Source organism: Chelonoidis abingdonii, chromosome 1, assembly GCF_003597395.2.
Source record: "Chelonoidis abingdonii isolate Lonesome George chromosome 1, CheloAbing_2.0, whole genome shotgun sequence".
Taxonomy (NCBI): domain Eukaryota; kingdom Metazoa; phylum Chordata; order Testudines; family Testudinidae; genus Chelonoidis; species Chelonoidis abingdonii.
Window position 1 is genome coordinate 145,357,468 of NC_133769.1, and position 13,584 is coordinate 145,371,051.

At 46.9% G+C, this 13,584-nt stretch overlaps 1 long non-coding RNA gene across 1 annotated transcript; it reads left to right on the top strand.

Annotated features, from left to right (window-relative positions):
* The first annotated feature begins 828 nt into the window (after positions 1 to 828).
* LOC142047526 (uncharacterized) lies at positions 829 to 6,959 on the top strand. Its single transcript, XR_012656842.1, has 5 exons — positions 829 to 912; positions 2,394 to 2,476; positions 3,471 to 3,560; positions 5,460 to 5,603; positions 6,853 to 6,959. It is a non-coding gene; the product is annotated as an uncharacterized LOC142047526 (long non-coding RNA).
* Positions 6,960 to 13,584: the final 6,625 nt, after the last annotated feature.

A 13,584-nucleotide genomic window follows, 5' to 3' on the forward strand; every position in this document is an offset into this window, starting at 1 on the left:
AGTTACAGAGGAGCTGTGATGCTGGATGGGCCGGACCAGTCCTCTGAGGTTGTATAGGGAAAGATCTTTCTAAGATATCTGGCTGGTGTGTCTTTTCCACAAGCTCAGGGTCCAACCAATTGTCAGATTTGGGGTCAGGAATGAATTTTCCCGCAGGGCAGATTGACAAAAAGGGACCTTGGGGGATTTTCATCTTCCTCTGAAGCATGGAGCATGGATCGCCTGCCAGGATTATCTAGGCATCTCTCATCTAGTCAGTTCCCTGCCATTCCACAGGTCTTGGGCATTGGCGGTACCTTCATCACTCCTGCTTTCTGCCTGTGGCACACAAGAGCTTATTCTGCTGAGGACTGAAATGCTTTAGTCTAAGTGCATCTTTGGGCTCAAACCTAGGGGTATGTGGGTGAAATGCAGTGGCCTGTGTTATATAGGAAGTCAGACTAGATGTTCTAATGGTCCCGTCTGACCTTAAAGTCTAAAAAAAAAGTGTTATCACCATTTTGCAGATAAACACCAGCATGGGGGAAGAATTATTTAAGCTGCTCCAAAGGGGAATAGCCCGGAATAATGAGCTGACATTAAGAAGGGAACATTTAAGGTGAATGTGAGGAAGCTTCCTGACAGGCCCAGGGAACCATCATCAAAGAGCTATTGTGGAAAGAAACCCTGTCCCCTGGCTCATTTCAATTCCAGCAGTGGCAATGTGCTGTAGGGTTCAGGCTCGCACTGGGCCCAGGAGGAGGGGCTGGATGATCCCATAGTGTTTCCCATCTCTGGTTTCAATGACCCTGTGCAAACCCTGCCCTTTGTTTTCAGGCTCCAGAAGACCCTTGGAACCCTTCTCTGAGGCTGTGTACAAGGAGATTGATTATAACCTGATGAGAGAGAAGCAGGAGATGTTCAGTCGCTCAGGTCTGTGTGTCTCACTCTTAACAGGGAGCAGCTCTCTAATGCCTGTTCCATCTGAGGCCATGATGCAGAGTTAAATCATCGCAGCTTCAGCCCAATGAGCTTGTCATTGGTGCTGGGCACAAGTCTTCATTACAAAATGTTTTGATGAAAAATACAGATTCAGAAACACGGAAACATTTCACAAATTCATGTCAATTTCTCCCAATTGTTCTGAATATACACCAAACAATTCATTTCATTTCAAGACTTTCTAAACAAAACATTTTGATTTTTGTAATTTGATATTACTTTTCCATTAGAAATTTCCTGTAATTTTATCTATAAAACAAACGAACAAACAATCAAAAATTAACTCGTGTCCAAAAGAACACCAAATGGTTTCATTCAACATTAAACTTTTTTTTCTACTTTTGCATTTGCCAAAATTACCCCCCAAAGAGGCATTTTTGGCTAAACTCAAAACAATGTTGGGTTTTGTTTTTTTGATTGTTATTTTTGCTTTTTTCCCCACAATGGCCAGAGAACCAAACCATCTGTTTTTTGTGGGGTTTTTTTGTTTGTTTGTTTGTTTTGTTTTTTGGCCAAGCTCTAGATGTGGGAGCTAGGTCTGTGGTGAAACCAGCAGTTACTCATGTTGACTGAGGGAGACAGACTTCTTTCCCACCACACACTGAGTGTCCCAATTCTAGGGACAATTAATGTCACTCTGCCTGTCCTGCAGCTTTGGAGTATAAACAGTGCGGGATCAGGAAAGCGACTGTCTGGGGCCAGGCTAAGCTATCATTTGAAAACAACTCTGGAGCATTGGAGCATGGGATGTTTTGTGCCTTCCTCCCACCACAAGCACTGGTCAGCTGGGTGGGCTCCCTCCTGCCTCCGGAGCAGAGAGATCAGCCCAGGAAAGCCTCATGACTTTGGGTCATGGCCCTTTTATTCTTCGTGCCATTTTGTCTCAATCTCTGTTGGGAACATCTTGCCCAAGGGCTGTGCTGTGGTAGGGTCTGGCAACATGCTCAGGGCATCCCCCAGCACCACTGCCAAGATGGTTACAGTGAATCACAGACTCTGCTCTGGGCCTGTCTTGGCCTAATCTGGAAACACGATGGAGAGCTGATGGATTGATTCATGGGGGAGGCAGGTATTTACCCTTAAGAAGGAGGTGTCCCCTCTGTGGCTGAGGAGGCCAGGACCATTGTGGAACTTCCCTGGACCAGCAGCCAGAGACTTGCCCTTCACTCACCCCAGTATATTTAAGGTCAGACTGTATCATCCCCTCAGTCACATTTACCACAGTGACATGGAGATTTCTCTTGGGGAGTCTGTGTCAGCCTCTCACCACTCAGAGTCACTGTGAGTCCCCATCTCCTATAGAAAAAGGAATAGACTGAGACCAGAAATCCCGCTCCAGGCCCTAAATGTGTCCCCAGTCCCACAGTTCTGCTGTTCTCACTGTGATGAATTTGTGGTTCTCGTCTCTCCAGTCTCCTATTCGGATGACTCAGTGGTGAAGCTGCAGTATTACACCGGGGACAGCGAGGGGGAAACGATCCTGGATCAGAACAAGGTAATGGGGGAGGGGCAGACTCAGGCTGAGAGACCCAAATCTGGGCAGAGAACAGAATTTCTGTGACACTTTCTGCAATCGCAGCCATTTCCCCTCACACGGTTCCCATTTTACACAGTTGGCTCTAATCCCATTGAACAGGATTTATACCAGAATCTCAAGATGGGAACATGTGACCATCTCCTGAGCAGACACCCCTGGGAGTGGCTCCCAGTGACCTCCCCAGGTGAGGAGCTGGAGGAGACGGGTCAGTCTCTTGGGTGGAAGGTGTCAGTTCAGTAAGAGAGATGAGAAAATTGTCCTGTTTTATAATTACAGGTGGTCTTAGCCGAATTCACTGATCTGAACCCACCAGGGGGATAGGCGGCCGGGCCTCCGTCTGGGGCCGCAGGTTTTCTGGCCTATTCCCTTCAGGAGCGTGGGGGAGGAGGAGGGGGGCCCCCTCGCTACATGGCCCTTTGGGAGTTTAGCCTGTGACTGGGGGAGGACACACTGAGCAGATGAGCCAGTTCTGCTGAGAAGCTGGAGCGCTGCCAAGCTGAGCCCTGGGCTGCCTGAGAGGCTAGTGGAGAGCAGGAGCTCACAAAGGATCAGGCCAGTGACCTCCCAGCAGGATCTTTAATTCCTGCAGCGGGGAGGTTTCTCCTCCTCAATGTGACAGAAGATCAGCTGGATTCAGAGGCCATCTCTGGCCTGGCGGCACCCGTGTCCCAACCTGTTATCTCAGCACAAGCCCAGATCCTGCTCCCACTGAAACACATAAAAGAGCTGCTGTTGGATTCTGCAGTTATTTCTGAGCCCGTAGTTATTTCTGGGATGTCTGTTCTATTGTATTTCTCTGACTTGTGCCCTGTTCACCATGGGCCTCCTCTGACTTTCTCTCTCAGGTGCCATGATAAACAGCTCTCTAGTTATAAGCTCTAGTTATATGGGCCACCTGTGCTGAAGAGATGCTGCTGGTGCCAGGGGTTAAGTGTGGTATTTTCTGTTTCAGAGGGAGTTTCCCATAGGGGGTCTCAACTGGATTACGATAACGTGGAGGAGCCTGCCTTGAACGACGTCCCCCAGGCTCCAGACTGCCGAGGTGAGCAGTGAATCCGCACCCTGGAAGCAACGTGACCCTGATGAAAAATGAACTGTGTTAGAAAGTTTATTCCTTCACCCTCTTACTTCCCTGGTCCTATCTCGCATGACAAAGCAACGGCATACTCGAAGTCCAAAGGTGCAAACCATTTATGTTTTACTTGGGTGAACTTCCAGCAAGCACATTCCGTTTCCTTCCTTAGTGTCCCCCTTCACCAACTCTGACATCACAGAGCTTGCTGTGTTCTCTTCCTGTTCCCTCCCGTTCCATTTCCCCCTTTAGCAAAACAGATCCCATTCCCCATCCCCTGTCCTGGTCCCATTCCCCCCCACCCCGTTACTTCCTGATTGACTGCAGACTATATAGTAAACCTGAGTTTTGCTTAGCTATTCCTTAACCATCATTTTTCTGAAATTAAACTAACCTATCCTGAACATATTATTTACGGTTAATTAACCATTATACCCCCACTCTCATTGGTTTACACCCACAAATAATTATACAGCAGACAGAAACATCACAGAACCAGACCAGACAGGCAAATAAATACAAACAATACAGAGGTGAGGATTTCACAACTACATCTATACAGACATAAGAGTTTCCAGCTGTGGTCTATTGATAAGTGAGTTTCATGCCAGACAGGATGTATCAACTAAGTTTCCTTTTACATCTTCTAGGGCTCTTCTCTTCTCTGGATGATAGAATATCAGGACAGGATTGTATTCCTAAAACCGATAGCACCTTATTTCAGTGTGACTAGTTTGGAATGTGAGTATGTGACCATACACTTCTCAGCTTATGGCTGCCTAACTATATCTTAGCTGAAGGCCTTAGCCTGTCACAGTAAGAGAAGGCCATTACACAGACAGTGATTTTGATTCTTTCTTTTATACCTCTATCACTAGCTTAGCGATAAGAATACACCTAAATTCTTAAAGTATAGCCCTGTGCAAACAGGCCTGAATATCTATATCCTAATAAACTGTATTTCCCAGTAGGGACAATAGTGGTTTGTTAAGAAAATCACAAAGTTCACCCACCAGTATTGTCTACTGATGTAACACTGGGGGTGCTGAGCAGGTGCGTTACAAGAGCTGTGTGGAGGGGTAGGGAAGCTTGTGATGTCCTAGGCCATGACAGAGGCCCATTACAGGGACTGAAGGAGCAGTTTGCTCAGGAGCTGCCCACATGGTACATGGCTCAGGTCACTGCCCTGTGACCTACACTGCCATGAGCACTAGGGTTACTCACTATTTGTAAAGACAACGCACTGAAGCAGAGACTTTTACATAGTAGCAATGTTCCCTGCCAGCCTTTTCTGACATGCAGCTATTGCAGCTTATATACAGCTATGTCAGACATGCTGTGACGGGGGATGGGTGGGACAGAGATTTTACACCCAAGGCCCATGTCCCACCCTTATTAGCTGGCTCAGATCCCTGTGGTGTCAGTACGTCAGAGACTCATGGCAGTTTATGAGGTAAACTTTATCAGGAGAAAGCATTGAAAAAACTTTTTAAAATACTGTCCAGTTTAGGAAGCCAGAAAAACTCTGGACAATTCCAAGTTATTTACATTTGTAATTATTGTAACCAAATGCCTTATGGAGTGATCCCTCTGGACTAGATCCCCGTCACCTCTTTCCAGAACTTCCCCTTCTCCTCATCATCTGGGAGCTCTAAGATCCACTCAATCAGCTATTGAAATGTATCAGATCGATGTGATATGTGAAATGCCTCAATCTGAGGGTTCCAGAGGAGGGCTCCTCTTACCGCCCTGGAGATGGAAGTGCTGAAAGATCCCCAGGGACCAGTGAGGCTGGTGTATCTGCAGCTTGTAGTTCATTTCTATCTTCACTGTGAATATTCTCTTAATTACTTCACATCTTCACGTCAGATGCTCCTGCCGTGCCTGGAGATGTCCCAGGGGATGGTTATGATGATGCCAGTGAAGTGTCTGACTCTGAAGGTGACCCTGCTTTGGGGCAGAATGATGAGGAAGACACTGGGCCGTATGACAGGGACAGAGATTCTCAGACAGGTGAGTGGAGAATTGTTTGCACTTCACACTGTCTGTACAGAATGGGAGGGCTGGAAATGTGGGTACGCAGTGAGTGAACAGCCCTAGCCAACCCAACGCTTGTGAGAAAACTCACCTTCTCTCATCTCTCCATTCCCTCAAAGCAGAGGCTTCAGTGCCTGCCATGGGAAGAGGAACAGCAGAGTCCTTCCTGTATGGTACTTCATGGGCAAACTATCAAGATACCTAGGCTCTTTCTGCCTCTAGGTTCCAATCCTTATGTGGCTGCCACACCCTGGATGTGCTCAATTCCCACCAGTTCACTGTGCATGTATCTTTTGGGCAGAATCCTAAACACCAAAGTTCTGTTACTGCTGCACCAGTGTTAAAGAGTCCATGACACGTCCTGTAAAATCTGGGATGGGCTTTGCCCATTGTTCTTGGCCAATATCTCCCTCTCTTCCCTTTGTGTCATGAGCAGAAACACCATCAGCCACCGCAGAGGAGGTGCAGTGGTAATGAAATGTGTAATGATTAGTACTTGATAAGAGTAACGTGCTAATGTTAATTGCTAGGCAGAGTGAAAGTTATAATGTTCTTTACTAAGTGCTCTTTGCTGGTAAGTGCTTGGATTTTGTACATGAAGTGACAGGTAGCTACAGCTGGCACCTGGCAACTTTACCTGGTCTTGAAACGAAAGGTTTTAATCTCCAGACTAAGTATAGAGATGATGGATTAGAATTTATCATAGTCCCAAGACTGAAGGGGGAATGATTCTCAATCCGTACTATGGAGCAGAGGTTCTCAAACTGGGCAGCACAGAATATATTCCGGGGCAGCATGAGAAGCCAGAGCAAAGAGTGGTCGCTCTGTCTGCGTGCCCAGTTTTGAAGACAGCACCGCCGCCGGCAGCAATGCAGAAGTAAGAGTGTCATGGTCTGGTGTTGCCACTCTTACTTCTCACTGCTACTGGTGGCAGTGCTGCCTTCGAGCTGGGCAGATGGAGAGCTATATACTTACATGGCTCTTTTAGTCTCAATGCCCTACTGCTTTTCCTATTTAGTGAGAGTTGCATGTTGTTTTTTCAGTTGGTACATGTACTTGTGTGGTTGGGAGAGGAGGTCTCTGTTACTGTGGATACAAAAAAAAGGGGCCACAATCAAATAAGTTTGAGAACCACTGCTGTAAAGCGCACTCCACCTTGCTCTGCAGCCACACATAACCATAGAGCGGATCCACTGATTGTATGTCTCCCCCTTGGTGTTTTCAGGTTGGAGTCGGCACTCGCTAAGGGGTGAAGTTGTCTCTGGGATGGAGAAGGAAACCCCATCCCTGCCTCCTGGAGACACAGGTTATGATGATGTGGGACATGGTGACTCTTGGGGGTTCGATATCATAATAATTTGATTGGACAAAATAAACTTGTGATGATGTAAGTGCTTTGCCTCTTTCTCTCAGGAATGATGCCCAGAGAAAGTCCCTTCCTAGCTGATAAACAAAGCAGGTGTTTTTATAAGATTTGTGTGAAGTGGCAGGAATTATAAGAGCGAGTGGGAAAAGGTTCATAAGCTTTCTTTCTATAATTTTCCATTGTTTGGAAGGGGTGGAACTTTCCTGCTATTTTATGTCTGTAATTTCTTCACCTTGACTTTGTGCCTGTTTCCTATTAAACCCTTTCTGAAAGTCTTCTCCTTAGTGGATGTTTTTCTTGCCAAATGAATTGTGCAGTTTCCAGGGCTCACCACAGGGAGAGGCTGAGATTAAACAAACCAAGAGACAAGGGAAGGCCACCTCTGGGTATGGCCGGCTGTTTGGTAGCAGGCTGAGTTTACACATCAGGCATGTGGTAAAAGTGAGAAACCAGGTAGAGAACACTCTGAGATGAGCAACATGGTTGTTCCTCAAGCAAATTCATTTTGAAACTTTCATTGACTCCAAGGACATAAATGGGAAATTCTCCCTGGGAATTCACACCTGAAATTGAACAAACTGAAAAAGTTTCCCGATTAGTAATAAATGCAGAGGATGAATATTTCTGCTAGAATTCTATAGAAAATAATGACAAGAAGAGAGTTAATAAGAATCTGGATTTCCACTAAACCAATAAGGCTACAACAAGTAATAAGTCATTGAGTTGTTACTAGAAACCCCAGTAAAACTGATCATGTTCACACAGTGGCATGTTTATTTCCATGACAATCTACAAATATAGTTTAAAATCGATGCTGAGCTGAGAACTGACCAGTGGAGAAGCCAGAAGTGTTCTCTTGATGAACACTCAGTGAAATCAGTACCAGAACACACAGAAAGTACATTGCTGTTTCACAGAAATGTCTGTCTTTCCTTTACCACAAATCCTGCATTCAGTTGGGTCACTTCATCTGTAGGATAGATTGGAAATAGAAATGTTGAGAGAAGGCGCTTCCAATCATCTGCATTCAGCCAGGGCAGGAGTCATATAAAGAGACAGAAATACAACAATTTACTTTTGAAAAGAGAAAAATAAAAAGACATTAGGAAGATGTGTAATAGGACATACAGATCTTTGGAGACTGAGGAGGGAAATCTCAGGGGCTGTGCTACCCTCTTCCCAGGTTAGTGTCCTCAAGACAGATTTGTGGGACAAAGGAAGTGACCATGGAGAGAGGAAGGGGGCCCATTGTGGGTGTTTGTGCTTTGGCAAGGAACCTAGGCTGCTGACACTGCCTACAACCTGGGACTGGAGCCTTATAGAGGGAACAGATGAAGGCTCCTCACTTCTTTCAGGCTGAAGGAATCCTAGCAAATGTTCCTGGGTTTGGCCAGTCCATCCAAGCGGGGGGTGGGGGAGGGGGTTGTCACATCACAAACAGGCAAAAAGAGGAGAACTCCACCCAGAATGATACATCTTTCTATGTTTCCCAACTTCCTTTTTTTAAATTCATATGGGCCCGTCCTTGCTGGCAATTCAGTGGGTTCAAATTTCATCAAACTCTGTGGAGATTTGCATTGAGGGAATAAGGGAGTTTCCTAGCCCATAACTTTCTGTCATGTTAGAAGATTGTGATTCCTACAGAGGACAGCTCGCTTACTTATCAGATCAGCGATCATGGGTCACCGGTATGGTTAGATGTTGATTGATGTTTTCCTGCATGTGTGTGTTCCCTCTGTGTGCTGCCCCAGCAAACCGCCCAATGATCACAAGATCTGTTAAGGGACAAAGGCACCCAGCAAGGTTTATTGTTGACAAAACACGATATTAGTATCCCACAGACTCTACTGGACCACTAATCCATGTATGCCTGTAACAATGGACCAGCTCAGTGAATGGCAGGACTTTCTGTTCCTTCCTAAGCCAGACAAAGATACTCCCTCTGAGATACATTTTTATACTCTGATACAAAAAAGTTACATATTACCTCTGGCATAGCTACTGTCCCCTGATATTGCTCATTATTCCCCATCACCTTGTACATGTTGGTTTGATTAAAACATCTTTATTATGTACTGTTATCCTGACCTTATCTTTTAGGAGGGGTCAGTGTGTTCCTGTTATCCTTGGGGAATGTTTTTGTACCATTCTTGATAGCAGGATGTTCTGGTACCACTTGATATTGGGATGTGTTCGCATGAATACTCTGTGCCTGGCATTTCTGAGAAATGTGTATTTCTGCAATATCTGCCCTGTTCTTGGCATATTCTGTGAGCAGCTCCTTGCTCTTGCTCACTGCTTAGCTTTGCTTTATATCAGTAAAGCTTTGACTACTACTTTAGCCAAGGCCTCAGGCCTCAAACCAGGCCTCTGATACAAGGGCTTATGTCTTAGACTCTCTTCCTACTACACCTGTAATAAAAGATTTCCTAGTACCGTTGATTCTCATGATGCAAAATTTGTTGCTAATGGTAAACGTTAGAACAAAGAATTTGGCACTGATGGTAAATGCTTTGTTCTGTGTGAGATTTGCACTTCATACACTGGAGGTGATTTTAAGTGAGATTTAAGTATGGTGGCTGGAAATCCACCAAAGAAGTTACCAGTTTGTTATTTTCTGTTTGCTTATTTTGGGTACGCAAGTAGAGACAGGAAAATGAGTGAAACTGAAACGAGTAAGAAGCTGGAGCTGTGCAGAAGAGAGGGGCAAAGAAAACATCAGATTTATGGAATTCAAAGGACTGGAAATTGAGGCAGAGAATACCAGAGAAGAAGCTGCACACCAAAGAGCCATGGAATTACAAGCCAGAGAAATGGAGGAGAAGGAAGGAGAGAGGAAGTACCAACTGGACTTGCTAGAGAAGCAGAACCAGAGCCCCCATGTTCCAGTGAGTCCACTTCTCCAAAAATCCACAAATGGGAACATTTGTGTCCTGCATACAGCGAGACAGGGGACATTGCTGAATATGTCATCACTTTTTAGAGGTCATGAGTACTTCACCAGATTCCTGAGGACCAAGATGCCCACTTTAGTTGCCAAGTTGACTGGTTCGGCACTGGATATATTCAATAAGATGCCAATTGAGAATGCTTCAGATTATGGTAAGATCAAATAAATGGTTTTGAAACAGTTTCAGATTATATCTGAAACACTTAGACTAAAATTTAGCTAGGGGCTCTGAATGTGCGCAGAACCACACACATTCACAAACCTGGAACATGCGCTCTAGGGGTTGTGAATAAAAAAACATGGACTGACAAACCATTCTCCCAAAACTATAAGCTTGTCACAGCTCCCCTATGTTCTAGTATTTGGGAAAAGTTTGATGCTTCATTCAGAAAACTGATGGATGCTGTATCCTCGGGGGGTCTAAAAGAATGGCATTCTAAAAAGAATTGGGAAAAATATGATGCTTCATTCAGAACACTGGTGAACTCTATATCCTCAGGGGGGCTAACAAATGACAGCACCTCGCTTACTGGTGCTGAAATGAAGTCAGTTCTTCAAAGAACTGACTTAGCCGAATACTAAAAGGCTAAACTTTACAGCACCGTGCTTCAAAGATACCTAATGTACATGAAGCAGAGCGATGCGGATAAAGTGAAAATAAGTCTGTTTCCACCAGAACAGGAACAGAATGTAACTGCCAAACCCCCAGAAACACAAAAGACCTCAGACTCTGTTGCTCAGGAGGTGTTGGATAACGTGAATAAGCGTTATAAGAAAAATGCATTACTATTGCTAAATAAGCTGGGCCAAGATAAAAAATATCTCTTCATGAAATGATAAAGGGGCTTTTGTGAACAAAGGCTCCGTGGTTAATGGTTCTAACATGCTCAATTTCGTCAGGGCCGTCACCCAGACACGCTCTGTTCCTAGTAGACATGTACCTAAAAGATGGGATGTGTTTATGAATGTCATGGCAAAACTAAATGTACCATCTTCCGTCATGGGCAATGCAGTCAACAGAGATCTTTTGGAACATCTCATGACCTCGACCGTCACTTCTTAATCATTCATTTTACCTGTGTTCACCTTGTCCGCTAGTGACTCCCCTGAGCCACAATCACATTCCCCCTCTAAGGTGGTGGACAAGGAGAGGCCACCATGCTCATCATGGTGTCTCACAAGAAGTTGGGGTTTGGGTTTGGGTTTGGGTTTGGGTTCTGGTGTATCCATCAACAGCTGGACCCAAGGGCTCCCCTTGGTCACTCCCTCCTCCTTCTCAGGACTGTCGCTGATGTAGCACTTTTTCTGTGGATGGTCAAAGACCCTCGGGGTTAAGACAAAATCCGAAGTTATCACGGTGGTGGTGAAGGAGTCCATATTTCCTCTCAGCAGCCTTTCCACAATTTCTAAAACACATGTCCTAGTAGGAAATGGCCTCCTCTGTCTGGCGCTGGGACTTATGGGGTAATGGTGCTGCACTCTGATTGACAGAGGGCCTTGGGAGGAGTTCTTAGTGGGGGTCATACAGCCCACTTCCGGACGGGCTACCCTGCCCCGGAACTTGACCTGATTGGTCAAAATCTCGTCTTGGGGCGGTCCTACCGGGGCAAAACTCATCCTAATTTGTAGAGGGCAGTGGGAGGAGGTCTTAGAAGACTCACATGACACACCTTGCTTCCGGTCATGTGGCCGCCTTGACCCTGGAAGTAATACTCCCCTGAGGTGGGACTTCCGATGACAGGTGGGAGGGACTAAGGGGTCATGGGGTGGGGTTAGGATTTGGTTGATGGTAGGGCCCTTATACTACTTTCGGGTGTCTGAGTCAAGAATAGTTGACTATGTCCAGGCAGAACCAGAGCCAGTGTCCAAGTGCAGGCCAGAGGTCAAAGCTGGGTGGTTAGACCAAAGATCAGCCAAGTCCATGCCAAGCCAAAGTCCAGATACAGGCCTAAGGTCAAATCCAAGTAGTCAAAATCGGAGGGATTGGGGAAGATCAGGAGGAAGAGACAATGCTGGAGCGAGTGGGTGGAGGGCCTGGAGTGAGGCTAGAGAAAGGTAAGAAGAATACTGAGCCAGGGTTCATAATCAAAATCTGGAGCCAAGAAGGGTCACGCCAATGTCATAGTCAGAGACTGGAGCCAAGAGTCAAGCCAGAGTCAACAGCAAAGAAACCAGAGGGCAGACCAGGGCAGGGTGGTACATGCGGGCAGGAATGAGGATGAATTACTGGAGCCCTAGAGACCCCTCATTGTGGGACTCCCTTCCTAGGAATAAAAGAAAGACAGCAGGATGACAAAGATGTCTCTGACCCAGGGGTACAAGCCAAGGGGAGCTCCCATCCAGGCTATGTGCCAGGATGCCATCACCCTCCCTGTTCATTTCACACTCACAGACCCCCTAATTGGACGGGAGAATAAAGGGAAGAAAGTGAAGGTGCCCGGGGGGGAAGGGTTCTAGGCTGGGACCTAGTCCACTACCCAGATCTACATCCAGGATTGTGTGACCAGGACCACAGCCCTTCCTCTATGACTCAGTTCCCACCTGCCAGATGGGGAGGATCCTTCCCTGCCCCAGAGCATGAGGAGTGAGTTTCATTCCTGGCTGGGAAGGGTTCAGACACCAGGCGAGTGGATTGGGCACCAGGTGGGGAATGGTCAGACATTTGCTGCATCAGGGGTGACTTGGGCCATGGGAAGGTCTGAGCAGTGACAGCAGAGGAGGGGCTCCATGTCAGGCCACCCCTTCCAGACTGCAATGGCTATTGAGCATAATCTCTGGTTCTGCAGATGCTCTCATTTCTGGGCCAGCCCCACAGCCCAGACAGCCTGATTCTTCCGAGCCAGTATCTGGCCTGGCCTCAGCTCCAGGGGTTGGGGTGGGGCATGGTGTTGAGAGTGAGGTGCTCGGCCTTGATTTCTCTCAGTGCTGTTCGCTGTATGGCCACTCCCCCCAGCACCTCCTCTCCCAGGCACAGTGAGACAGAGCAGTACCCGTGGCAGGGAGTGGGAGCTTCTGGTCATGTGAAGGGGGGGCCCTTCAAGGCTGTCCCACGGAGCACAGCTCCTGCAGTTCTTTGGGCACCTGGTGCAAGCACCTGATGTTAAATAGCTGGGCCTCCCTTTTGTTGTAATGTCCTTCCGCTGCAAGGGAACAAGGATCAATCAGAGTCTCGGACACTCACAAGAACAAAGGGTACTAACGGCACTGGGAGCCAGCAAAATTTCCTCCCCACCGCTCCCCATGTCTGAAGGACAGATTCCCCCACCCAATCCCCGAGACAAAATCTTGTCTCTTCTCTAGTGACATCCAACCCCTCTCCCGCCTGTGTGGATTGAACTCCTGCCCCCAGTCCTCCCACGTGAGAGTTGTTCTTCCTCTCAACCCAGCGGGAATCCAGCTCCGCACCCCAGAATCCCTTCAGCCACCCTTGCCCTTTCCAGCTGAGGGGTTAGGAGGCTTTGGGCAGTAGTGCCGTGGGATGAGAGCAAGTGGACACCTTTCCCCAAGGGATCCTCCAGTCCTTAACGTGATGCCATAGACAGTAGCTCTGGTGAATAAAGAACTTAAGCAGCCTCTGCTGACTGACTTCTCCAGTTCTCCCAGAGCAGTTGGTGGCTGGGATAACATGATACCAGAGCACT